Below are 26855 nucleotides of genomic sequence, written 5' to 3'. Positions count from 1 at the left end.
GACCTAGGGGAATCCAAGATGGGGTGACTTGTGTGGCTCGGACCAGGTTCTGTTACCCAAAATCCTTTGCAAACCTGAAAATTTGGCTAAAAAAACACATGTTCCTAACATTTCTGTGGCAGAAAGTTCTGGAATCTGAGAGGAGCCACAAATTTCCTTCCACCCAGCGTTCCCCCACGTCTCCCGATAAAAATGATACCTCACTTGTGTGGGTAGGCCTAGCGGCCACGACAGGAAACACCCCAAAGCGCAACATGGACACATCCAAATTTGTGAAGGAAAACAGAGGTGTTTTTTGCAAAGTGACTACCTGTAGATTTTGGCCTGTAGCTCAGCCGCCACCTAGGGAAACCTACCAAACCTGTGCATTTCTGAAAACTAGAGCCCTAGGGGAATCCAAGATGGGGTGACTTGTGTGGCTCCGACCAGGTTCTGTTACCCAGAATCCTTTGCAAACCTCAAAATTTGGCTAAAAAAACACATGTTCCTAACATTTCTGTGGCAGAAAGTTCTGGAATCTGAGAGGAGCCACAAATTTCCTTCCACCCAGCGTTCCCCCACGTCTCCCGATAAAAATGATACCTCACTTGTGTGGGTAGGCCTAGCGCCCGCGACAGGAAACGCCCCAAAGCGCAACGTAGACACATCCAAATTTGTGAAGGAAAACAGAGGTGTTTTTTGAAAAGTGCCTACCTGTAGATTTTGGCCTGTAGCTCAGCCGCCACCTAGGGAAACCTACCAAACCTGTGCATTTCTGAAAACTAGAGACCTAGGGGAATCCAAGGTGGGGTGACTTGTGTAGCTCGGACCAGGTTCTGTTACCCAGAATCCTTTGCAAACCTCAATATTTGGCTAAAAAAACACATGTTCCTAACAATTCTGTGGCAGAAAGTTCTGGAATCTGAGAGGAGCCACAAATTTCCTTCCACCCAGCGTTCCCCCACGTCTCCCGATAAAAATGATACCTCACTTGTGTGGGTAGGCATAGCGCCCGCGACAGGAAACGCCCCAAAGCGCAACGTGGACACATCCAAATTTGTGACGGAAAACAGAGGTGTTTTTTGCAAAGTGCCTACCTGTAGATTTTGGCCTGTAGCTCAGCCGCCACGTAGGGAAACCTACCAAACCTGTGCATTTCTGAAAACTAGAGACCTAGGGGAATCCAAGATGGGGTGACTTGTGTGGCTCGGACCAGGTTCTGTTACCCAGAATCCTTTGCAAACCTCAAAATGTGGCTAAAAAAACACATGTTCCTCACATTTCTGTGGCAGAAAGTTCTGGAATCTGAGAGGAGCCACAAATTTCCTTCCACCCAGCGTTCCCCCAGGTCTCCCGATAAAAATGATACCTCACTTGTGTGCGTAGGCCTAGCGCCCGTGACAGGAAATGCCCCAAAGCGCAACGTGGACACATCCAAATTTGGGACGGAAAACAGAGGTGTTTTTTGCAAAGTGCCTACCTGTAGATTTTGGCCTGTAGCTCAGCCGCCACCTAGGGAAACCTACCAAACCTGTGCATTTCTGAAAACTAAAGACCGAGGGGAATCCAAGATGGGGTGACTTGTGTGGCTCGGACCAGGTTCTGTTACCCAGAATCCTTTGCAAACCTCAAAATTTGGCTAAAAAAACACATGTTCCTAACATTTCTGTGGCAGAAAGTTCTGGAATCTGAGAGGAGCCACGAATTTCCTTCCACCCAGCGTTTCCCCATGTCTCCCGATAAAAATGATACCTCACTTGTGTGGGTAGGCCTAGCGCCCGCGACAGGAAACGCCCCAAAGCGCAACGTGGACACATCCAAATTTGTGAAGGAAAACAGAGGTGTTTTTGCAAAGTGCCTACCTGTAGATTTTGGCCTGTAGCTCAGCCGCCACCTTGGGAAACCTACCAAACCTGTGCATTTCTGAAAACTAGAGACCTAGGGGAATTCAAGGTGGGGTGACTTGTGTGGCTCGGACCAGGTTCTGTTACCCAGAATCCTTTGCAAACCTCAAAATTTGGCTAAAAAAACACATGTTCCTAACATTTCTGTGGCAGAAAGTTCTGGAATCTGAGAGGAGCCACAAATTTCCTTCCACCCAGCGTTCCCCCACGTCTCCCGATAAAAATGATACCTCACTTGTGTGGGTAGGCCTAGCGGCCGCGACATGAAACACCCCAAAGCGCAAAGTGGACACATCCAAATTTGTGAAGGAAAACAGAGGTGTTTTTTGCAAAGTGACTACCTGTAGATTTTGGCCTGTAGCTCAGCCGCCACCTAGGGAAACCTACCAAACCTGTTCATTTCTGAAAACTAGAGACCTAGGGGAATCCAAGATGGGGTGACTTGTGTGGCTCAGACCAGGTTCTGTTACCCAGAATCCTTTGCAAACCTCAAAATTTGGCTAAAAAAACACATGTTCCTAACATTTCTGTGGCAGAAAGTTCTGGAATCTGAGAGGAGCCACAAATTTCCTTCCACCCAGCGTTCCCCCACGTCTCCCGATAAAAATGATACCTCACTTGTGTGGGTAGGCCTAGCGGCCACAACAGGAAACGCCCCAAAGCGCAACGTGGACACATCCAAATTTGTGAAGGAAAACAGAGGTGTTTTTTGCAAAGTGACTACCTGTAGATTTTGGCCTGTAGCTCAGCCGCTATCTAGGAAAACCTACCAAACCTGTGCATTTCTGAAAACTAGAGACGTAGGGGAATCCAAGATGGGGTGACTTGTGTGGCTCGGACCAGGTTCTGTTACCCAGAATCCTTTGCAAACCTCAAAATTTGGTTAAAAAAACACATGTTCCTAACATTTCTGTGGCAGAAAGTTCTGGAATCTGAGAGGAGCCACAAATTTCCTTCCACCAAGCGTTCCCCCACGTCTCCCGATAAAAATGATACCTCACTTTTGTGGGTAGGCCTAGCGCCCGCGACAGGAAACGCCCCAAAGCGCAACGTGGACACATCCAAATTTGTGAAGGAAAACAGAGGTGTTTTTTTGTAAAGTGCCTACCTGTAGATTTTGGCCTGTAGCTCAGCCGCCACCTAGGGAAACCTACCAAACCTGTGCATTTCTGAAAACTAGAGACCTAGGGGAATCCAAGATGGGGTGACTTGTGTGGCTCGGACCAGGTTCTGTTACCCAAAATCCTTTGCAAACCTGAAAATTTGGCTAAAAAAACACATGTTCCTAACATTTCTGTGGCAGAAAGTTCTGGAATCTGAGAGGAGCCACAAATTTCCTTCCACCCAGCGTTCCCCCACGTCTCCCGATAAAAATGATACCTCACTTGTGTGGGTAGGCCTAGCGCCCACGACAGGAAACACCCCAAAGCGCAACATGGACATATCCAAATTTGTGAAGGAAAACAGAGGTGTTTTTTGCAAAGTGACTACCTGTAGATTTTGGCCTGTAGCTCAGCCGCCACCTAGGGAAACCTACCAAACCTGTGCATTTCTGAAAACTAGAGACCTAGGGGAATCCAAGATGGGGTGACTTGTGTGGCTCGGACCAGGTTCTGTTACCCAGAATCCTTTGCAAACCTCAAAATTCGGCTAAAAAAACACATGTTCCTAACATTTCTGTGGCAGAAAGTTCTGGAATCTGAGAGGAGCCACAAATTTCCTTCCACCCAGCGTTCCCCCACGTCTCCCGATAAAAATGATACCTCACTTGTGTGGGTAGGCCTAGCGGCCGCGACAGGAAACGCCCCAAAGCGCAACGTGGACACATCCAAATTTGTGAAGGAAAACAGAGGTGTTTTTTGCAAAGTGACTACCTGTAGATTTTGGCCTGTAGCTCAGCCGCTACCTAGGAAAACCTACCAAACCTGTGCATTTCTGAAAACTAGAGACGTAGGGGAATCCAAGATGGGGTGACTTGTGTGGCTCGGACCAGGTTCTGTTACCCAGAATCCTTTGCAAACCTCAAAATTTGGTTAAAAAAACACATGTTCCTAACATTTCTGTGGCAGAAAGTTCTGGAATCTGAGAGGAGCCACAAATTTCCTTCCACCAAGCGTTCCCCCACGTCTCCTGATAAAAATGATACCTCACTTGTGTGGGTAGGCCTAGCGCCCGCGACAGGAAACGCCCCAAAGCGCAACGTGGACACATCCAAATTTGTGAAGGAAAACAGAGGTGTTTTTTTGTAAAGTGCCTACCTGTAGATTTTGGCCTGTAGCTCAGCCGCCACCTAGGGAAACCTACCAAACCTGTGCATTTCTGAAAACTAGAGACCTAGGGGAATCCAAGATGGGGTGACTTGTGTGGCTCGGACCAGGTTCTGTTACCCAAAATCCTTTGCAAACCTGAAAATTTGGCTAAAAAAACACATGTTCCTAACATTTCTGTGGCAGAAAGTTCTGGAATCTGAGAGGAGCCACATATTTCCTTCCACCCAGCGTTCCCCCACGTCTCCCGATAAAAATGATACCTCACTTGTGTGGGTAGGCCTAGCGGCCACGACAGGAAACACCCCAAAGCGCAACATGGACACATCCAAATTTGTGAAGGAAAACAGAGGTGTTTTTTGCAAAGTGACTACCTGTAGATTTTGGCCTGTAGCTCAGCCGCCACCTAGGGAAACCTACCAAACCTGTGCATTTCTGAAAACTAGAGACCTAGGGGAATCCAAGATGGGGTGACTTGTGTGGCTCCGACCAGGTTCTGTTACCCAGAATCCTTTGCAAACCTCAAAATTTGGCTAAAAAAACACATGTTCCTAACATTTCTGTGGCAGAAAGTTCTGGAATCTGAGAGGAGCCACAAATTTCCTTCCACCCAGCGTTCCCCTACGTCTCCCGATAAAAATGATACCTCACTTGTGTGGGTAGGCCTAGCGCCCGCGACAGGAAACGCCCCAAAGCGCAACGTAGACACATCCAAATTTGTGAAGGAAAACAGAGGTGTTTTTTGAAAAGTGCCTACCTGTAGATTTTGGCCTGTAGCTCAGCCGCCACCTAGGGAAACCTACCAAACCTGTGCATTTCTGAAAACTAGAGACCTAGGGGAATCCAAGGTGGGGTGACTTGTGTAGCTCGGACCAGGTTCTGTTACCCAGAATCCTTTGCAAACCTCAATATTTGGCTAAAAAAACACATGTTCCTAACAATTCTGTGGCAGAAAGTTCTGGAATCTGAGAGGAGCCACAAATTTCCTTCCACCCAGCGTTCCCCCACGTCTCCCGATAAAAATGATACCTCACTTGTGTGGGTAGGCCTAGCGGCCGCGACAGGAAACACCCCAAAGCGCAACGTGGACACATCCAAATTTGTGAAGGAAAACAGAGGTGTTTTTTGCAAAGTGACTACCTGTAGATTTTGGCCTGTAGCTCAGCCGCCACCTAGGGAAACCTACCAAACCTGTGCATTTCTGAAAACTAGAGACCTAGGGGAATCCAAGGTGGCGTGACTTGTGTGGCTCGGACCAGGTTCTGTTACCCAGAATCCTTTGCAAACCTCAAAATTTGGCTAAAAAACACATGTTCCTAACATTTCTGTGGCAGAAAGTTCTGGAATCTGAGAGGAGCCACAAATTTCCTTCCACCCAGCGTTCCCCCACGTCTCCCGATAAAAATGATACCTCACTTGTGTGGGTAGGCCTAGCTCCCGCGACAGGAAACGCCCCAAAGCGCAACGTGGACACATCCAAATTTGTGAAGGAAAACGTAGTTGTTTTTTGCAAAGTGCCTACCTGTAGATTTTGGCTTGTAGCTCAGCCGCCACCTAGGGAAACCTACCAAACCTGTGCATTTCTGAAAACTAGAGACCTAGGGGAATCCAAGGTGGGGTGACTTGTGTGGCACGGACCAGGTTCTGTTACCCAGAATCCTTTGCAAACCTCAAAATTTGGCTAAAAAAACACATGTTCCTCACATTTCTGTGGCAGAAAGTTCTGGAATCTGAGAGGAGCCACAAATTTCCTTCCACCCAGCGTTCCCCCACGTCTCCCGATAAAAATGATACCTCACTTGTGTGGGTAGGCCTAGCGGCCGCGACAGGAAACGCCCCAAAGCGCAACGTGGACACATCCAAATTTGTGAAGGAAAACAGAGGTGTTTTTTGCAAAGTGACTACCTGTAGATTTTGGCCTGTAGCTCAGCCGCCACCTAGGGAAACCTACCAAACCTGTGCATTTCTGAAAACTAGAGACCTAGGGGAATCCAAGATGGGGTGACTTGTGTGGCTCGGACCAGGTTCTGTTACCCAGAATCCTTTGCAAACCTCAAAATTTGGCTAAAAAAACACATGTTCCTAACATTTCTGTGGCAGAAAGTTCTGGAATCTGAGAGGAGCCACAAATTTCCTTCCACCCAGCGTTCCCCTACGTCTCCTGATAAAAATGATACCTCACTTGTGTGGGTAGGCCTAGCGCCCGCGACAGGAAACGCCCCAAAGCGCAACGTAGACACATCCAAATTTGTGAAGGAAAACAGAGGTGTTTTTTGAAAAGTGCCTACCTGTAGATTTTGGCCTGTAGCTCAGCCGCCACCTAGGGAAACCTACCAAACCTGTGCATTTCTGAAAACTAGAGACCTAGGGGAATCCAAGGTGGGGTGACTTGTGTAGCTCGGACCAGGTTCTGTTACCCAGAATCCTTTGCAAACCTCAATATTTGGCTAAAAAAACACATGTTCCTAACAATTCTGTGGCAGAAAGTTCTGGAATCTGAGAGGAGCCACAAATTTCCTTCCACCCAGCGTTCCCCCACGTCTCCCGATAAAAATGATACCTCACTTGTGTGGGTAGGCCTAGCGGCCGCGACAGGAAACACCCCAAAGCGCAACGTGGACACATCCAAATTTGTGAAGGAAAACAGAGGTGTTTTTTGCAAAGTGACTACCTGTAGATTTTGGCCTGTAGCTCAGCCGCCACCTAGGGAAACCTACCAAACCTGTGCATTTCTGAAAACTAGAGACCTAGGGGAATCCAAGGTGGCGTGACTTGTGTGGCTCGGACCAGGTTCTGTTACCCAGAATCCTTTGCAAACCTCAAAATTTGGCTAAAAAACACATGTTCCTAACATTTCTGTGGCAGAAAGTTCTGGAATCTGAGAGGAGCCACAAATTTCCTTCCACCCAGCGTTCCCCCACGTCTCCCGATAAAAATGATACCTCACTTGTGTGGGTAGGCCTAGCTCCCGCGACAGGAAACGCCCCAAAGCGCAACGTGGACACATCCAAATTTGTGAAGGAAAACGTAGTTGTTTTTTGCAAAGTGCCTACCTGTAGATTTTGGCTTGTAGCTCAGCCGCCACCTAGGGAAACCTACCAAACCTGTGCATTTCTGAAAACTAGAGACCTAGGGGAATCCAAGGTGGGGTGACTTGTGTGGCACGGACCAGGTTCTGTTACCCAGAATCCTTTGCAAACCTCAAAATTTGGCTAAAAAAACACATGTTCCTCACATTTCTGTGGCAGAAAGTTCTGGAATCTGAGAGGAGCCACGAATTTCCTTCCACCCAGCGTTGCCCCACATCTCCCGATAAAAATGATACCTCACTTGTGTGCGTAGGCCTAGCGCCCGTGACAGGAAATGCCCCAAAGCGCAACGTGGACCGAGCCAAATTTTTGAAGGAAAACAGAGGTGTTTTTTGCAAAGTGCCTACCTGTAGATTTTGGCCTGTAGCTCAGCCGCCCCCTAGGGAAACCTACCAAACCTGTACATTTCTGAAAACTAGAGACCTAGGGGAATCCAAGATGGGGTGACTTGTGTGGCTCGGACCAGGTTCTGTTACCGAGAATCCTTTGCAAACCTCAAAATTTGGCTAAAAAAACACATGTTCCTCACATTTCTGTGGCAGAAAGTTCTGGAATCTGAGAGGAGCCACAAATTTCCTTCCACCCAGCGTTCCCCCACGTCTGCCGATAAAAATGATACCTCACTTGTGTGGGTAGGCCTAGCGCCCGCGACAGCAGACACTTCAAAACGCAACTTGGACACATCACATTTTTTCATTGAAAACAGTGCCTACCTGTAGATTTTGGCCTCTAGCTCAGCCGGCACTTAGGGAAACCTACCAAACCTGTGCATTTTTGAAAACCTAGAGACCTAGGGGAATCCAAGATGGGGTGACTTGTGTGGCTCCGACCAGGTTCTGTTACCCAGAATCCTTTGCAAACCTCAAAATTTGGCTAAAAAAACACATGTTCCTAACATTTCTGTGGCAGAAAGTTCTGGAATCTGAGAGGAGCCACAAATTTCCTTCCACCCAGCGTTCCCCCACGTCTCCCGATAAAAATGATACCTCACTTGTGTGGGTAGGCCTAGCGCCCGCGACAGGAAACGCCCCAAAGCGCAACGTAGACACATCCAAATTTGTGAAGGAAAACAGAGGTGTTTTTTGAAAAGTGCCTACCTGTAGATTTTGGCCTGTAGCTCAGCCGCCACCTAGGGAAACCTACCAAACCTGTGCATTTCTGAAAACTAGAGACCTAGGGGAATCCAAGGTGGGGTGACTTGTGTAGCTCGGACCAGGTTCTGTTACCCAGAATCCTTTGCAAACCTCAATATTTGGCTAAAAAAACACATGTTCCTAACAATTCTGTGGCAGAAAGTTCTGGAATCTGAGAGGAGCCACAAATTTCCTTCCACCCAGCGTTCCCCCACGTCTCCCGATAAAAATGATACCTCACTTGTGTGGGTAGGCCTAGCGGCCGCGACAGGAAACACCCCAAAGCGCAACGTGGACACATCCAAATTTGTGAAGGAAAACAGAGGTGTTTTTTGCAAAGTGACTACCTGTAGATTTTGGCCTGTAGCTCAGCCGCCACCTAGGGAAACCTACCAAACCTGTGCATTTCTGAAAACTAGAGACCTAGGGGAATCCAAGGTGGCATGACTTGTGTGGCTCGGACCAGGTTCTGTTACCCAGAATCCTTTGCAAACCTCAAAATTTGGCTAAAAAACACATGTTCCTAACATTTCTGTGGCAGAAAGTTCTGGAATCTGAGAGGAGCCACAAATTTCCTTCCACCCAGCGTTCCCCCACGTCTCCCGATAAAAATGATACCTCACTTGTGTGGGTAGGCCTAGCTCCCGCGACAGGAAACGCCCCAAAGCGCAACGTGGACACATCCAAATTTGTGAAGGAAAACGTAGTTGTTTTTTGCAAAGTGCCTACCTGTAGATTTTGGCTTGTAGCTCAGCCGCCACCTAGGGAAACCTACCAAACCTGTGCATTTCTGAAAACTACAGACCTAGGGGAATCCAAGGTGGGGTGACTTGTGTGGCACGGACCAGGTTCTGTTACCCAGAATCCTTTGCAAACCTCAAAATTTGGCTAAAAAAACACATGTTCCTCACATTTCTGTGGCAGAAAGTTCTGGAATCTGAGAGGAGCCACGAATTTCCTTCCACCCAGCGTTGCCCAACATCTCCCGATAAAAATGATACCTCACTTGTGTGCGTAGGCCTAGCGCCCGTGACAGGAAATGCCCCAAAGCGCAACGTGGACCGAGCCAAATTTTTGAAGGAAAACAGAGGTGTTTTTTGCAAAGTGCCTACCTGTAGATTTTGGCCTGTAGCTCAGCCGTCCCCTAGGGAAACCTACCAAACCTGTACATTTCTGAAAACTAGAGACCTAGGGGAATCCAAGATGGGGTGACTTGTGTGGCTCGGACCAGGTTCTGTTACCGAGAATCCTTTGCAAACCTCAAAATTTGGCTAAAAAAACACATGTTCCTCACATTTCTGTGGCAGAAAGTTCTGGAATCTGAGAGGAGCCACAAATTTCCTTCCACCCAGCGTTCCCCCACGTCTGCCGATAAAAATGATACCTCACTTGTGTGGGTAGGCCTAGCGCCCGCGACAGCAGACACTTCAAAACGCAACTTGGACACATCACATTTTTTCATTGAAAACAGTGCCTACCTGTAGATTTTGGCCTCTAGCTCAGCCGGCACTTAGGGAAACCTACCAAACCTGTGCATTTTTGAAACCTAGAGACCTAGGGGAATCCAAGATGGGGTGACTTGTGTGGCTCCGACCAGGTTCTGTTACCCAGAATCCTTTGCAAACCTCAAAATTTGGCTAAAAAAACACATGTTCCTAACATTTCTGTGGCAGAAAGTTCTGGAATCTGAGAGGAGCCACAAATTTCCTTCCACCCAGCGTTCCCCCACGTCTCCCGATAAAAATGATACCTCACTTGTGTGGGTAGGCCTAGCGCCCGCGACAGGAAACGCCCCAAAGCGCAACGTAGACACATCCAAATTTGTGAAGGAAAACAGAGGTGTTTTTTGCAAAGTGCCTACCTGTAGATTTTGGCCTGTAGCTCAGCCGCCACCTAGGGAAACCTACCAAACCTGTGCATTTCTGAAAACTAGAGACCTAGGGGAATCCAAGGTGGGGTGACTTGTGTAGCTCGGACCAGGTTCTGTTACCCAGAATCCTTTGCAAACCTCAATATTTGGCTAAAAAAACACATGTTCCTAACAATTCTGTGGCAGAAAGTTCTGGAATCTGAGAGGAGCCACAAATTTCCTTCCACCCAGCGTTCCCCCACGTCTCCCGATAAAAATGATACCTCACTTGTGTGGGTAGGCCTAGCGGCCGCGACAGGAAACACCCCAAAGCGCAACGTGGACACATCCAAATTTGTGAAGGAAAACAGAGGTGTTTTTTGCAAAGTGACTACCTGTAGATTTTGGCCTGTAGCTCAGCCGCCACCTAGGGAAACCTACCAAACCTGTGCATTTCTGAAAACTAGAGACCTAGGGGAATCCAAGGTGGCGTGACTTGTGTGGCTCGGACCAGGTTCTGTTACCCAGAATCCTTTGCAAACCTCAAAATTTGGCTTAAAAAACACATGTTCCTAACATTTCTGTGGCAGAAAGTTCTGGAATCTGAGAGGAGCCACAAATTTCTTTCCACCCAGCGTTCCCCCACGTCTCCCGATAAAAATGATACCTCACTTGTGTGGGTAGGCCTAGCTCCCGCGACAGGAAACGCCCCAAAGCGCAACGTGGACACATCCAAATTTGTGAAGGAAAACGTAGGTGTTTTTTGCAAAGTCCCTACCTGTAGATTTTGGCTTGTAGCTCAGCCGCCACCTAGGGAAACCTACCAAACCTGTGCCTTTCTGAAAACTAGAGACCTAGGGGAATCCAAGGTGGGGTGACTTGTGTGGCTCGGACCAGGTTCTGTTACCCAGAATCCTTTGCAAACCTCAAAATTTGGCTAAAAAAACACATGTTCCTCACATTTCTGTGGCAGAAAGTTCTGGAATCTGAGAGGAGCCACGAATTTCCTTCCACCCAGCGTTGCCCCACATCTCCTGATAAAAATGATACCTCACTTGTGTGCGTAGGCCTAGCGCCCGTGACAGGAAATGCCCCAAAGCGCAACGTGGACCGAGCCAAATTTTTGAAGGAAAACAGAGGTGTTTTTTGCAAAGTGCCTACCTGTAGATTTTGGCCTGTAGCTCAGCCGCCCCCTAGGGAAACCTACCAAACCTGTACATTTCTGAAAACTAGAGACCTAGGGGAATCCAAGATGGGGTGACTTGTGTGGCTCGGACCAGGTTCTGTTACCCAGAATCCTTTGCAAACCTCAAAATTTGGCTAAAAAAACACATGTTCCTCACATTTCTGTGGCAGAAAGTTCTGGAATCTGAGAGGAGCCACAAATTTCCTTCCACCCAGCGTTCCCCCACGTCTGCCGATAAAAATGATACCTCACTTGTGTGGGTAGGCCTAGCGCCCGCGACAGCAGACACCCCAAAACGCAACTTGGACACATCACATTTTTTCATTGAAAACAGTGCCTACCTGTAGATTTTGGCCTCTAGCTCAGCCGGCACTTAGGGAAACCTACCAAACCTGTGCATTTTTGAAACCTAGAGACCTAGGGGAATCCAAGATGGGGTGACTTGCGGGGCTCTGACCAGGTTCTGTTACCCAGAATCCTTTGCAAACCTCAAATTCTGGCTAAAAAAACACATGTTCCACACATTTCGGTGACAGAAAGTTCTGGAATCTGAGAGGAGCCACAAATTTCCTTCCACCCAGCGTTCCCCCAAGTCTCCCAATAAAAATGATACCTCACTTGTGTGGGTGGGCCAGGTGCCTGCAACAGAATAAGGCCCAAAACTTGTAGAGATAGAGGGGATAGCACAGCAAGTTTATAAGGACATATTCTTTTATACATCTTTAGACTGACTCTGCTTTGGGGACCCACATAAGTGAGGTGTCATTTTACTTGGGAGACGACTGAGGGGAACACTGGGGAGTAGGAATTTTGTGCTGGAGTGGTGATCTTACGAAGAAAAGTAAGGAAAATATGCTTTTTTAAGCACATTTTGAGGTTTACAGAGGAGTCTGGGTAAGAAAATGTTGGGGGATCCACGCAAGCCGCACCTCCCTGGACTCCTTGGGGTGTCTAGTTTTAAAAAATGTCTGGGTTTGGTAGGTTTCCCTAGATGAAGGCCGCACACAGGACCAAAAACATAGGTGCCCTCTCCCCCCCAAACACAGGTAGTTTTGTAATATATCGTTTTGATGTGCCCACATACGTCCGTGATGTGCCAAACACTAAAATTTTGAAAAGAAACACACTTAGGTTATGTGAAAAAGACCCCTCACCCACCAACCAAGTTGGTGGCATGCTTCATCATTGGGGTCCCACCTGAGGCACCTAGCGTGTCACAGGTGTGCTGCGACGCCTGATTACCGCGGAGCAGGTTTTGTCATTTTTACCACACATACTGGTTGGATTTGGCACGAGGGTGAGTGATGGTTCAGTGGATCAAATTTTACTAACAGAAGAGCTTTCACAAAAATGAAATGCACGGTTAGTAACTGAAAGGCAGAAAACTGAACCAATGACTCACAGCTCGTGAGCTGTAAAGCCGCGACAAGGCACCAACCGCTTTACAGTCCATTCACACAACTTTCATACATGACACACACAAGGCCATTCACACCGCCAGCCACGGGCCCAGCACATTACAACACTCACATCGACAGACAGCGCCACTCAAGGGCCCATCCCTTACATACGCCCACATGCCTGATACAACAATCACACCAGCTGATGGGAGTGTGTGGACTGGTGTTTGGCTGGCAGTGTGTTGCAGTAGCCAACAGCAAGTCAATATGTACACTCTCAGCCAAGCCCCACTCCACACACAATGGCATCATTTTTTTTTTTTTTTTTAACAGAGGCACCCCTAACTAAGTAGAAAGAATTAAAAAACTACAAACACAAAAGCTCTAACTAAGAACATGACAGAAATGCTAACCATGAAACTAAACACATGAAAATACAAAACAGACATGAGTTTACACTCATGGTTGTTCCCAGAAATTCTTCTGGGTGTGGTAATTCTTAAAACAAGCACCGACACACAGCCCAGGCTTTGAAGGACAATCTGGGCAGTACATTCGAGTCTCCCTCCGGATACCTCTTCGAAAACACACTCTACATTTCTTAGCTGGAAAGTCTTTTTTGGGTGTGGGAGGAATGTGCTCAGCAAAGTGGCGATCTTTCAATCTAGCCACATCCTCCACCACTGCTTCTCTAGGAACTCTGGCCTGTTCCACCACAATAAGGCTCTCTATCACTGACTCCTGAAATTTCACAAATGTCATCTTTGACTCTGGAGACCTATCCCTAAACACAATAAAAGCATTGAAGGTTGCTAAGTGGAAGAGGTGAAGTGCTAACTTCTTATACCAAACGTAAGACTTACGAATAGCAGTATAAGGTTCCAACCTCTGGTCAACTCTATCTACACCTCCCATGTGCTTATTATAATCTAAAATGCACACAGGTTTGCGCACTTCAGCAACCTGGCCCCAAACAGTCACAGGGGAAGTACTCTCATCATGGATGGTACTTAGCATGTAGACATCCCTCTTGTCTGAAAATTTCAAAGCTAGCAGCTCCTCGTTCCGCAAGGCACAGCACTGTCCTCTCTCAAGTTTTTTACAGACAAGCTCCCTTGGATAGCCTTTCCGGTTAGAACGGATTGTGCCACAAGCAACTGTGTCCACTCTAAACAATTCCTTGAACAATTGCACACCAGTGTAGAAGTTATCTACATACAAATGGTGACCTTTGTTGAACAGTCGTCTACCAAGATCCCACACAATTTTCTCAGTAACTCCAAAAGTGGGAGGACAACCAGGGGGGTCAATATTGGAATCCCTACCAGTGTACACACGGAAACTATACACATATCCTGTCCTACTTTCAGACAGCATATACAATTTAATTCCATATCGTGCCCTTTTGCTAGGAATGTAATGCCTAAAAACCAAACGACCCTTGAAGAGGACCAAAGACTCATCAAAACTTAACTCTTTGCCTGGAACATAGACCTCCGAAAACCGATCTACAAAATGATCAAGTACAGGCCTAATCTTAAAAAGACGGTCAGAATCTGGGTGATCTCGTGGCAAGGCTAATGCATTGTCAACAAAATGCAGCATCCTAAGAAGAAGCAAATACCGATTACGACTCATGGTCGCTGGAAATATAGCTGTTGCCATCAAGGGACTAGTAGACCAATACGAAGCCAGTGACGGCTTCCTTATCAACCCCATCAAAAAAGTCAAACCCCAAAACTTTTTTAACTCCTCCAAATTTGTGGGAATCCACTGGGCAGCTCTAGAGTGTGGCCTAAGTCTAGCAGCGTTGTCCCTCAAATGCTGCTCCGCATACAAATTAGTCTGCTCAACAATCTCTTCCAAAAACATATCATCCATGAATAACTCAAAGAAATTGATAGGCATAAAGTTCTCTGTATTGGCGTTACACCCCGGGAGACCAGTAAAGGCAGGCAACTCTGGCTGCTCCATGTTTGGGGCAACCCAGACATCAGGTCTTATAACGGGAAACCTTTCAGCCCCAGGTTGCTGCACTATTGGCACATCAATGTCCTCCTCTAAAACAGGCCCTTCATCTGCACTGAGTGTGGCTTCATCATCAGAAGATTCCCCTCCAACAGAAACATCACTGCCAGAATCTCTGACTTCCTCCTCTGCCTCAGATGCAGAGTCCGTCTCATAGTCATGATCAGACTGTGACTCAAAAAGCATACCAACCACCTGCTGAGCGGTCATCCTGCGGCTAGCCATAATCTCTCCTGCTAAAATTAACTGGACAAATTCACCACCAACAACCAGCACTGTGTAAGACAAGTAACAAAGTGTAGCTTTGTTAGTAAGAGTTATAAACTCACAAACTATACCGCTCACTTGCCTGAAAAAGCTTGATTCACCAGCAACTACACAGCAATCACCAATGATATCCCACTAAAAATAAAGAAAGAAAGGCAAATTAGAAATAAGACAAACAAATATCATTGTGCACAAACCTAAGGACAATTTCACACACAATCCTGCATTTAGTACACCCCCTACAAACATGTCATTCATGCATTGCAACAATACTCCTTTGGAGTAAATTGTTTTTACTTACCTAAAACATGCAACTGTGCAAACTACAGGTCAACCACCACCAAAACCACAAGGAGCCACAGCAAATAAAGCAAAAGCTTTGAACTAGAACAAAAAGGAGGAAAACATTTTTTATCACAAATGCAAAGACTTCTTCAGTTGACAAACACCCCACCATCAAACATTTAGAAATTGGTGCCTAAGTGGATTCTGCCATAGGGGCAGATGGGCCTACTAAAAGAATAGGCCTGTCTGCCCCAAGGAAGCCAGAAAATACCTTTAGTAGTGTGTCCCCATGGAGAGCGACCCTTGCCAAAGGGGACAGCCCTCAAACAAACAAAAAAACAAAAAACACACACAACACTATCCCTGGTGCCTAAGTGGCTTCTGCCCCCCTTGGGGGCAGGTGGGCCTAAGAAAATAGGCCCATCTGCCCCCAGGGGGTTTAGAAATGGCCAACAGGTCAATGCCCCCCTTGGGGGGGCGCCCCGTGACCAAGGGGACGCCCCCCCACAAAAATAAACAAATAAAAAAAAAACCCTGGCGTTCTAGTGGTTTCTGCCCACCTTGGGGGCAGACCAGCCTAAAAATAATAGGCTGATCTGTCTCCAAGGGGTGCAGAAATGGCCTGGGTACATGTGCCCCCAAAGTGGGGGGCGACCCTTGCCCAAGGCCCCCCCCCCCATCCACTAACACACACACACTATCCCTGGTGTCTAAGTGGCTTCTGCCCCCCTTGGGGGCAGGTGGGCCTACAAAAATAGGCCCATCTGCCCCCAGGGGGGGCAGAAATGGCCAACAGGTCAATGCCCCCCTTGGGGGGGGCGCCCCGTGACCAAGGGGACGCCCCCCCACAAAAATAAACAAATAAAAAAAAAATCCTGGGGTTCTAGTGGTTTCTGCCCACCTTGGGGGCAGACCAGCCTAAAAATAATAGGCTGATCTGTCTCCAAGGGGTGCAGAAATGGCCTGGGTACATGTGCCCCCAAAGTGGGGGGCGACCCTTGCCCAAGGCCCCCCCCATCCACTAACACACACACACACACACACTATCCCTGGTGTCTAAGTGGCTTCTGCCCCCCTTGGGGGCAGGTGGGCCTTACAAAATAGGCCCATCTGCCCCCAGGGGGTGTAGAAATGGCCAACAGGTCAATGCCCCCCTTGGGGGGCCGCCCCGTGCCCAAGGGGACGCCCCCCCACAAAAATAAACAAATAAAAAAAATCCCTGGCGTTCTAGTGGTTTCTGCCCCCCTTGGGGGCAGACCAGCCTAAAAATAATAGGCTGATCTGTCTCCAAGGGGTGCAGAAATGGCCTGGGTACATGTGCCCCCAAAGTGGGGGGCGACCCTTGCCCAAGGCCCCCCCCATCCACTAACACACACACACACACACACACACTATCCCTGGTGTCTTAATGGCTTCTGCCCCCTTGGGGGCAGGTGGGCCTAACATAATAGGCCCATCTGCCCCCAGGGGGTGTAGAAATGGCCAACAGGTCAATGCCCCCCTTGGGGGGGGCGCCCCGTGACCAAGGGGACGCCTCCGCACAAAAAAAAACAAATTAAAAAAAAAACCTGGCGTTCTAGTGGTTTCTGCCCACCTTGGGGGCAGACCAGCCTAAAAATAATAGGCTGATCTGTCTCCAAGGGGTACAGAAATGGCCTGGGTACATGTGCCCCCAAAGTGGGGGGCGACCCTTGCCCAAGGCCCCCCCCATCCACTAACACACACACACACACACACTATCCCTGGTGTCTAAGTGGCTTCTGCCCCCCTTGGGGGCAGGTGGGCCTACAAAAATAGGCCCATCTGCCCCCAGGGGGTGTAGAAATGGCCAACAGGTCAATGCCCCCCTTGGGGGGGCGCCCCGTGCCCAAGGGGACGCCCCCCCACAAAAATAAACACATTAAAAAAAATCCCTGGCGTTCTTGTGGTTTCTGCCCCCCTTGGGGCAGATCAGCCTAAAAATAATAGGCTGATCTGCCCTCAAGGGGGACAGAAATGTCCCTAAAAGACATGCCCCCCAAAGGGGAGCGACCCTTGCCCAAGGGGGCGCCCCCCCCATCCACTACACACACAATCCCTGGTGCCTAAGTGGCTTCTGCCCCCCTTGGGGGCAGATGGACCTAAAAAAAATAGGCCGATTTGCCCCCAAGGGGGGCAGAAAAGGCCAACAGTTCTCTGCCCCCTTGGGGGGGGCGCCCCTTGCCCAAGGGGGCACCCCCCCCACATAAATACATATAAAAATAAAAAACCCTGGTGATCTAGTGTTTTCTGCCCACCTTGGGGGCAGATCTGGCTAAAAAGTAGCCAATCTGCCCTCAAGGGGGGCAGAAATGGCCCTAAAAGACATGCCCCCCAAGGGGAGCGACCCTTGCCCAAGGGGGCGCCCCCCCATCCACTACACACACAATCCCTGGTGCCTAAGTGGCTTCTGCCCCCCTTGGGGGCAGATGGACCTAAATAAAATAGGCCGATCTGCCCCCAAGGGGGGCAGAAAAGACCAACAGTTCTCTGCCCCCTTGGGGGGGGCGCCCCTTGACCAAGGGGGCACCCACCCACATAAAATGCACATAAATATATAACACCCTGGTGATCTAGTGTTTTCTGCCCCCCTTAAGGGCAGATCCGCCTAAAAAATAGGCCAATCTGCCCCCAAGGGGGGCAGAAATGGCCATAATGAATTGCCCCCCAAAGGGGAGCGACCCTTGCCCAAGGGGCCGCTCCCCGCCAACAAGAAACAGGTAAGTAAACAAAAAAAAAGAAATCCCTGGTGTCTAGTGGGCATTCCTGCTGCCCGATCGCAATGAGATCGGGCAGCAGGAATGCTCAAAGAGACACCGGGGGAAAGGAAAAGCCTTTCCTTTCCCCCGGTGCCTCTTTAGCTCAAACCCCCCACCCACCGGGAAGAGGAACTCACCTCTTCTCCGCTCGCCGCACAGGAAGCAAATGGCTTCCTGTGCGGCGAGAACCCCATAATGAAGTCAGCGCGCAATCGCGCGCTGACGTCATTATGGGGGGGGGTGGGGAGGTCGGGGGTGGAAGGGGAAGGGCTTCCTCTTCCATCCCTGACTTTGGGGGGTGGGGGGAAGCACACAGAGGGAGCGAGAGCGCTCCCTCTGGGCTGTGTGCCGAGGACGTAGTGGTTACGTCCTCGGCACAGCAGCACTGTGCCGCGGGACGTAACCACTACGTCCGCGGCACAGAAGGGGTTAAGATGCGCCTTCATTCCAGCAGATCTCATGTGTTCAAAATCTTTAGTCTTAAAATCTAATCTGTAACTACTCTTCAGATGCTTCGTTTTCTCTATTTCTATGCCGTACTTCTCTGCCAAATCTGCTAATCTCTCATGCACATTGCGCACTTCTCTCATAATTTTCAGGCACAAATATCTCAACTCTGCCTCTGTGTAGGATTCCAATCTGTTCACCCCCATTGTTCGCTCAATGAGCTCACCCGCTTCCATGCTTAGCCTAGCACAATTCAAGTACTCCTCTCCCTTAGGGGCACTCTGTGGGGTATTCAGCTTGTCTAACCATTCAGGTAACTACTGCGCTGTCAATCCCTGTAACAATATGTTACCTGCTTGGACTGGTGGCACCTGTTGTGCAACTGTATTCCGGGTCTGTGATGTCAGCAATTTCAAACTCTGACTAACGTTTTGTCATAGTTTCTGGAAGTAGTAGCACTGGACTAAGGTCTAATAATGATCTCGACCTGTCAAACATCTGTTCCATAGAAGAGACTACTTGAGCATCTTCATTACGACCTTCCCTCATTATACTCTGGTACATTGCTCCCTGTTCAAATAATGGTAAGGCTGGACCTACAGTAATAGGCAGTGACATAGCATCTGGTGCTTCTCTGACATTTCCACTCTTCGGAGGAATAACCCCCATGTTCTCATCATCGGAGTCATCTCCGATTGGGCCCCTGTTACCGGAGTAAATCTCGACATTGCCTGCGGCTGTACTTGGGGCAATAGTAATGAAGTTGGTTCTGTCTGAACCAGAATTGGTCTCGGAATCACTTGCTCCGTAGGCTTCATTAAGTTCGAAGTTGCTTCTAAAATGGGCACAAAAGGATAAATTATCTGAACCTGTGGTGTTTGCATCAGTGTCTGCACTACAGGAGTGGTAGGCCCATTAAGGCCACTCTGCATCACATTCTGTGTCAGGCTAGCATTGACCTGCGCTGGACTCTTTGTCCCATTAACCTGTGTCGGGGCTGTTGGTTCTGTACTGGTACTTGGACCATTCTCTTGTACTGTATATGGTGGTGGGCAATCTCTCAATAACTGAGTAATAAACTCATCATCGTCTGATTCTTCCTCTGTCCTTGAAGACTTCCTAGCCTCTCTACTCTCAGTCGGACTTCCATTAGACTTTCTAGTAGCTTTCTTTCCTTCCTTTTCATTGTCCTGTGTATTTGGCGAAAACAACTTAATCCCTTGCAACGTCTCTCTCCACCATCTTTTCTGGTCCCAATCCCATTTGGCCTTCGCTACAGTCTTTTCTGCTTATCTCATCCTCATCTCAAATTTCTGTTGCTGCTGCTGTCTAGATACTAGCTCCCAAATTGCTAACGCTTCAAACTGTGCTGGCTTTGGAAGTGCCTTTGATTCCTATAGCACCATCCATAAAGGCTCCAAAACCCCCAAATTGAATGCCAAGTTCCCATCTTTCTCTGTCAGTTTGCACCATTGCTTTTGCCAAAGACATGGCGCAACACCCTTCTCTTACATCACAATGTAAGCTGGTAAATTCTCTGGCGGCGTAGCCTCGTCTACACTCGCTGTAATATACATATCTCCCTTTAGAGCACTTTTTAATGCTTTGAAAATGTTCATCTTTTCAACCTTTTTTGTTATTCAAAATCAGTGCAGGGAGTGACTTTTAATCTCAAGATTTCTTTCACCTACGATCTCAACCAATTGCCTCTCATGGATGGCAGCCAATCCATGTGCCACCTTTCTTACTAACCGACCTATGCCAGCGCGGCTCCACTGATGTCACACTTACACGTACTGCGGCTGACAAAGTTTTGCAGCTTGTCCTCCTAAACTTTAACTCACACAGAACTAATGCAATGTATTGCGAGCACTAATCAAAAATCAAAAACCAAAAACAAATCTGCTGGTTTACTACAGGAAAGGTAACTCAATCGCTTCAGAAACCTTACGGATTTTTCACTGATGGCTCATCTCGCGCTTACAGCTACTCCTTCTTTCTCGGTCTCCCAGATTCGCAAGTAAAATTCCACCCGCAAATTTTACTCCTAACTTGATCAATGGGTCTGTCCTGGTGCACATAGAACACGCCAAATCTCAGTCAAAATTCTCTTTCACTCACTTTAACTCATACTGCATAAACCAGACAAATTACAACATATAACCAAGTGTCTCATAAACGTTTTCAAAATATTCCAGAGTCTTAGACCACGCTGGGTCCGTACATCAACAACCACATGCGCAATTTGTGAGCACAAAGTGCCACACACATATGAAGTTCAACGACTTCCCTACTCTTACGTTGCGGAGGATGCACACTCCATCTACAACTTCATTTGGAGTACACAAACTCCCTAAACCCCTCACAAACCTCACAATTCACCTGTGATTTTCATAAGCTGTGCAAACACAACCTACTTCATTCCCACTATCACTAGAACGCCGGCAACATCCTCAAACAACCATTAGCAGGATCCAGGAACTGGGAAGTCATTTCGGGGCTTAAGGGAACATGATTTTCTCTCCAGTTATCATCTTTGAAAGACAAAATCCAAATCTCAATAATAATGATTCTCGAAAGTACCAGCTTCAGACTGCTTCCATAACTGGAACACCTGTCACTGTATATTGAACGTCGATGGTATGATTCTAAAGAGACGAATCATCAGTCTCTTACCTTCAACTGTTATCCTCTGTACCGGTCATCTATGGCAAGCTCTTAAAGAGGATAACCGTTACTGCTGTTACCATAACTGTTATCACTCTGTACCAGATATCTATGGCAATCTCTTCAGGAGAGGAACCATCAATCTGCTACTATGACTGTTAACGCCCCAGACCTTGATAAGTAAACTTACAAGGGGACATGAATAGGTTGATGAACCTTTTGACTCACAATTAAGATGTTCTTACCATAGCTCCAGTACACAATCAATACACAATAATCAACAATCATTAGTAATCAATAAAGGGCCAGATGTAATAAGCGATTTTGAATTCGCAAATGGTGCGAATCGCAAAATTTGTCAGTTTACGAATGCAAAAATGCTGTTCGCGCTGTATGAAAGGCATTCGCAGTGCGAAAAGAAGGAATCGCAAAAATAGCGATTATTCACGAGTGCGACATGAGTTTGCGTATTGCAGAGTATTGCAAATAGCTAGACGAAATACCGAATCGCAATTTGCGAAAACCAAATTGCGACACCGAATAACGAATCGCTGATAGCGGTCTGCAAAAAGAGGTCGCTATTTGCGATACGCTGATGGTGACACGCAAAACCATGTCGGAATGCGATACATCAAAAATTCTCAATTTGCGATTATTCGCAGAATGGCCTTTTGCACATGCAGTTTACCACAAATTGAAATCATGTGGTAACCAGGTGCAAGCTATATAAAGAGGCCCTGAATGACTCAGCCTCTTTTCCACAATGGCTGCACTCTAAGAGATGGCGAGGAGAATGAGGATCTTGGCAGGTTTGAGGAGAGGTAGTAGGAGACAGGAGCTCATTGTTAGGGTGCGCATAACCATTTTTGACCAGAATAAGGAGGAGATTTATGAGAAGTACAAGTTGAGCTCAGCCATGATACTTGACCTGATAGCTGAGCTACAACCCATGCTGCAGCGCACAACACACAGGACCAATAGCATACCCACCCATGTGCAGGTATTATGCTTCTTGCACCTACTAGCCTCAGGGAGCTATCAAGGGGTCATAGCAGCAGCTGGAGGGGTATCACAGAGTGCCATACTGAGCAGGATACAACACTCCATCAGACTCCCCAACACCCCACAGGAATTACAAAAAACTAAAATTAAATTCTACCAGATAGCACAGTTCCTTCATGTCCTAGGCACCATAGATGGGACACATGTTGCAATCTGTCCACCATTGGCCACAGTGTACGTGTACCGCAACTGTGAAAACCAACATTCAATGAACATACAGGTGAAATGCAATGGCTCCTAAATCATCACTGATCTCGTGGCCAGATACCCAGGGAGCACACATGATTCGTACATCTTTCGCCACAGTGGGATTCACACAAGACTGCTAGCTGGGAAATTTGGTGAAGGCTATCTACTAGGTACTTTGATAGTTTACAATGTTGCATTGATGTTAGTGTGACGTCAGATGTCACAAGTACTCATTTTACTCTCTTTTCCTTCTAGGAGACAGTGCCTAAGCAGTGCGCACCTATATGATGACGCCCTACCTGAACCCTGCAACACCAGCAGAGTGGAGGTTCAATGCAGCACACAGGGCAACCCACAATGTGGATGGACCACACCTTTGGGCTGCTGAAGAGCCGCTTCAGGTGTATACATAAAAGTGGAGGGGCACTACAGTACAGCCCAAAGACCACATGTAAAATTGTGGCCGCATGTGCTATCCTGCACAATATAGCAACCACCAGGGGCATCCCAGTAGAAATAAGGGAGCTAGACTCAGAGGAGGATGATGATCCAGTTCTACCCCTACAGCCAGCAGACAGGAGCAGTGCAGCTGAGGGCAGGCAAAGGCGTGCTGACATAGCGCGCAACGATTTCTGATGTAAGTAATGACAACACCACCTCAACAATATGTATTTCTGTAGTTAGCATCTTTATTACCTTGACTTCAGGTAACATATGTGTCAATAGGACATAGCTGTACACTATATGCAGACATAAGCTATTAACAGTGTCACACTATTAACATCCTAGCATAACTGTACTGCTACATGTTAAGGTAGCCCCCTGTAGCCCTCAATATCACTTCTTACCACCACACACTCCACTTGAGTGCTCAGTGCCCTCACTGGCACCTCTTGTAGTGAGGTCACAGGCAGTACTGTGTCTGGCACTGCGACGCCTAGGATCAATCACAGGGACTGTCAGACTGCTGAGGCTAGAGGACTCCTCACTATCCCCAACACCCAGTTCGCTGGTTGCAGCACTGCGCGCTGTCTGCATTGCATCCAGAATGTTGGTTATTTGCAACAATCCCTGTGCAACGTCCCGACTGCAATGTGCCATCTCCACCTGGATGGTCACAGTACGCTGTGAGATCAAGGCAGTTGAACTAGCAAGCCAATTGACGGATCTGCAGAACCCATTAAACCTTCCCATAAACTGGTGATGGCGCCTGCGGTGGTTGACATGCTCCTGCTTAATCATACTACAGAGTTTACCAGTGGAGTTTGGCATCTCCTTTGTGTTTTCTGCTGCTTTTTGCTGACCCTCATTCAGAGACTCCAACTGCTTGTTTATTGATCCAATGTTTTCATTGAGTACATCCATCTGCTTGTGCAGTACTGGCATTGTTAGACTCAAACTGCCTGTGCATTAATCTCATGTGTTTGCATTGCAGGTGCTGCACTTTCAGCATGGACGCTTCAAGGCCGCCAAAGATTGATGGGCCCTCTCCGTCGTCTGTGCACTGTCTACCTGCTTCGTGACGCCTCCTGAAGGCAGTTGACTGATGCTGGGGCAGGGACTGCTGTCTTCTTGTGGATATAGCTTCTGGGGGTGGTGTGTGGACTTCATCCGGCATTTCATCTGAGTCCATGTTCAACTCTGAGAGAGGTAACACCCTTGCCCTGCATCTAGTTGGTGCAATAATCAAAGACTCACTGGTGTTTGAGTCGGACTGTGGCTGTGTTTCAGCATCCCCCACATTTCCAAATTCTGCTGCGACAGGGCGTGAGACATCTGCAACGACAATGTGCAGCATGTCATTTATGAATGTATTACAAACTGTTGCACAATAGTAATAAATGTACACTTACATCGTATCACTGTGAGCTGTGTGTGTTGTTCCTCTGTGTGGCTGTACACTTACTTGCTATCTATGTGATATTCGCAGGTTAGGGTTGTGGACTACCACTCCCATATGGACTACTCATCCCAATGCATTGCACTAATAGCTATTTTCTAAGGGGCATTTGCACTTGCACATCTGGGGATACACATCATTACTGGCCTTACCTTTGCTGGTGCTGTGTGTGCCTGAGGTGTCAATGCCAGTGACCCCACTGACAGCTTCAGGGAGTAGTGTGGACTCCACCATGTCGTCCGGTGGTGTAGATGGTGTTTGGGTGGGTGGTCGGCCTCCGGTACTCCTTGCTTCCTTCAGCCTGCTGGCTACCCTTTCTTTGGCACGGGAACACAAGCCATACCATCTCTTGTGTATCTCCTCCACTGAGTGCTGCGCAACACCCACTGTGCATATTTATGTTTGGATTTCCAACCACAGCTTCCTTTTATCACTTTCTGGCACCTGTAGTGAGTTCTTTCCAAACAGTTTGTCATGGTTCCTGACAACCTCTTCAGTGAGCACCTCCTGTTCCTGCTCACTGAATATGAGCTTGTGCTTCCTGTCTCCCTTGTCCTTCTCCTTCCCGTCACTGGCCATGTTGCAGTTTGGTCCTGGTAGGCTCAGAAAACTGCCTCCCTGGTGCTGGGCTGTGTCTCTCTGCCTGCTCCTGTGAGTGTGGATCCTGGAAACAGCATGGGCTGAGCATGGGCTGACTCACTTCCTGGTTGTGATGTCATCAGGTTGTTCCGGTTTGCTGTTTTTGCAATTTGCGAGTTTCAAATACTGAATCTCTATTTTTTTGCAATTCGGTATTTGGACCTCGCAAATTGCGTTTGCGATTTTTAAGATTCTCTATTACCGACTCGCAATTTTGATACATCCCATTTTGCATGTCTCAATTAGCGATTTCTTAAAATTCGCTATTTAGGAAATGCACACCGGGAGCTTGATACATCTGGACCATAATCAATAATCAATGGAGTCAGTAAATGTCACACACCATGACCTTTCAGTCATGAATAACCACACCTTTAGTAAAAGTTAGAATATTTATTTCCCTTCTATTAACAATACTGATGTCATGTAGATTTATCTCAATATCAAATCAAAACACATACAGAATCAATACTGGTTATCTGAAGCGGCAGAAAACTCAATCTACTCAGCTTAAACTACAACACATTTTATGGTGCAATTCAATACCAAAGTCAGTTACATCAACAAAGTTAAACATGAAGTTTAGCAGAGAAATTCCACCAAGCATTAGTCCCTGTTACCATAAGTCATTAGTGAGAATCATTAACTAACACCAAATTAGCATCGGCATTAGGGCTTTATGCAAAACAATTTATTAACACAAATTTAGGAAAACATCTAAGTAGGACTCTATCAAAACAGCACAATTGGTACGTAGAAAGAAACGCAAATATGCAGAATAATCACAGTGGCGATTTATACCTATCCTCGGGTGGATCAGCAAAGCAGAATCAGTCTTCGTCCTCAGGACATCAGTCGATCAGCAAAGCATCAGGATTCATCAGCAAAGTTCAGTAAGTGCAAAGTCTTTAAGCAATAAAGTTAAGCACGTCTTAAGACGCATAAAAATATTGGGCAATAATAACTGTTGGAATATTCGCAATAATGAGATCTCTACACACTGTGTGGTGACATTAAGTTAAAATAGTCTAAACTCTCCCCTAAATCCCTATTGGTCAGTCAATCGTATGTTCACACTTTACCCAATTACATTTTGGTTTTAAATCTAAGAATTCTACTATTACTCCTTTCACAAGTTGTTGATTGGTTGTCCCTCAATGTCCTCATCATCCGGCTTGTCAGGTAACAATAATGTTGCATCGTATACGCCATTCAATGTCTTCATTGTTCTCGTCCTGAAAAAGTCAGTCTTACGCGCATTACACACAAAATGTTACATTGATGGCAACATCATCTTCTAGCAACCAGTTCTCATGAGAAAACTCCAACTACGAGCACATTTAACTATACAGAATGGAAAATCACAATTTAACTCACTTGGTCAGCCTTTTATTAAATTCTAAGAAATACAGCTTCTGCATGAGGCCTGGCAAACTAGGCCAAGACACTCACTAAGTTAAGGCCTACAATTAATAAAACAGGTACTTAATACATAACCCTAATTATGACGCATTACTACATTAGTCAAAAATATGATCATTATTTCACGTTGAAACTCAGGAATGAATACACCTCGTAAACATTCGCGGCCACTCATCGTAATCACATTTTCAAATGCGTGCATTATTATTTCTACATTATTACATTTTCTACGCAAATCCATTATTCTGAATACATGAACTCTCATAAATATTTTTATTACTAAATCTGCGCTAGCACAGGTTTGGTTTGTCCTTTGAGGTAATATAAGTCTGAATGCAAGAATAGAAAACGCACAAGGAGACATC

The sequence above is a fragment of the Pleurodeles waltl genome, chromosome 6 (genome assembly GCF_031143425.1).
Source record: "Pleurodeles waltl isolate 20211129_DDA chromosome 6, aPleWal1.hap1.20221129, whole genome shotgun sequence".
Classification (NCBI taxonomy): domain Eukaryota; kingdom Metazoa; phylum Chordata; class Amphibia; order Caudata; family Salamandridae; genus Pleurodeles; species Pleurodeles waltl.
The sequence above is the reverse complement of the archived record's forward strand: the minus strand, read 5'-3'. Positions refer to the sequence as shown.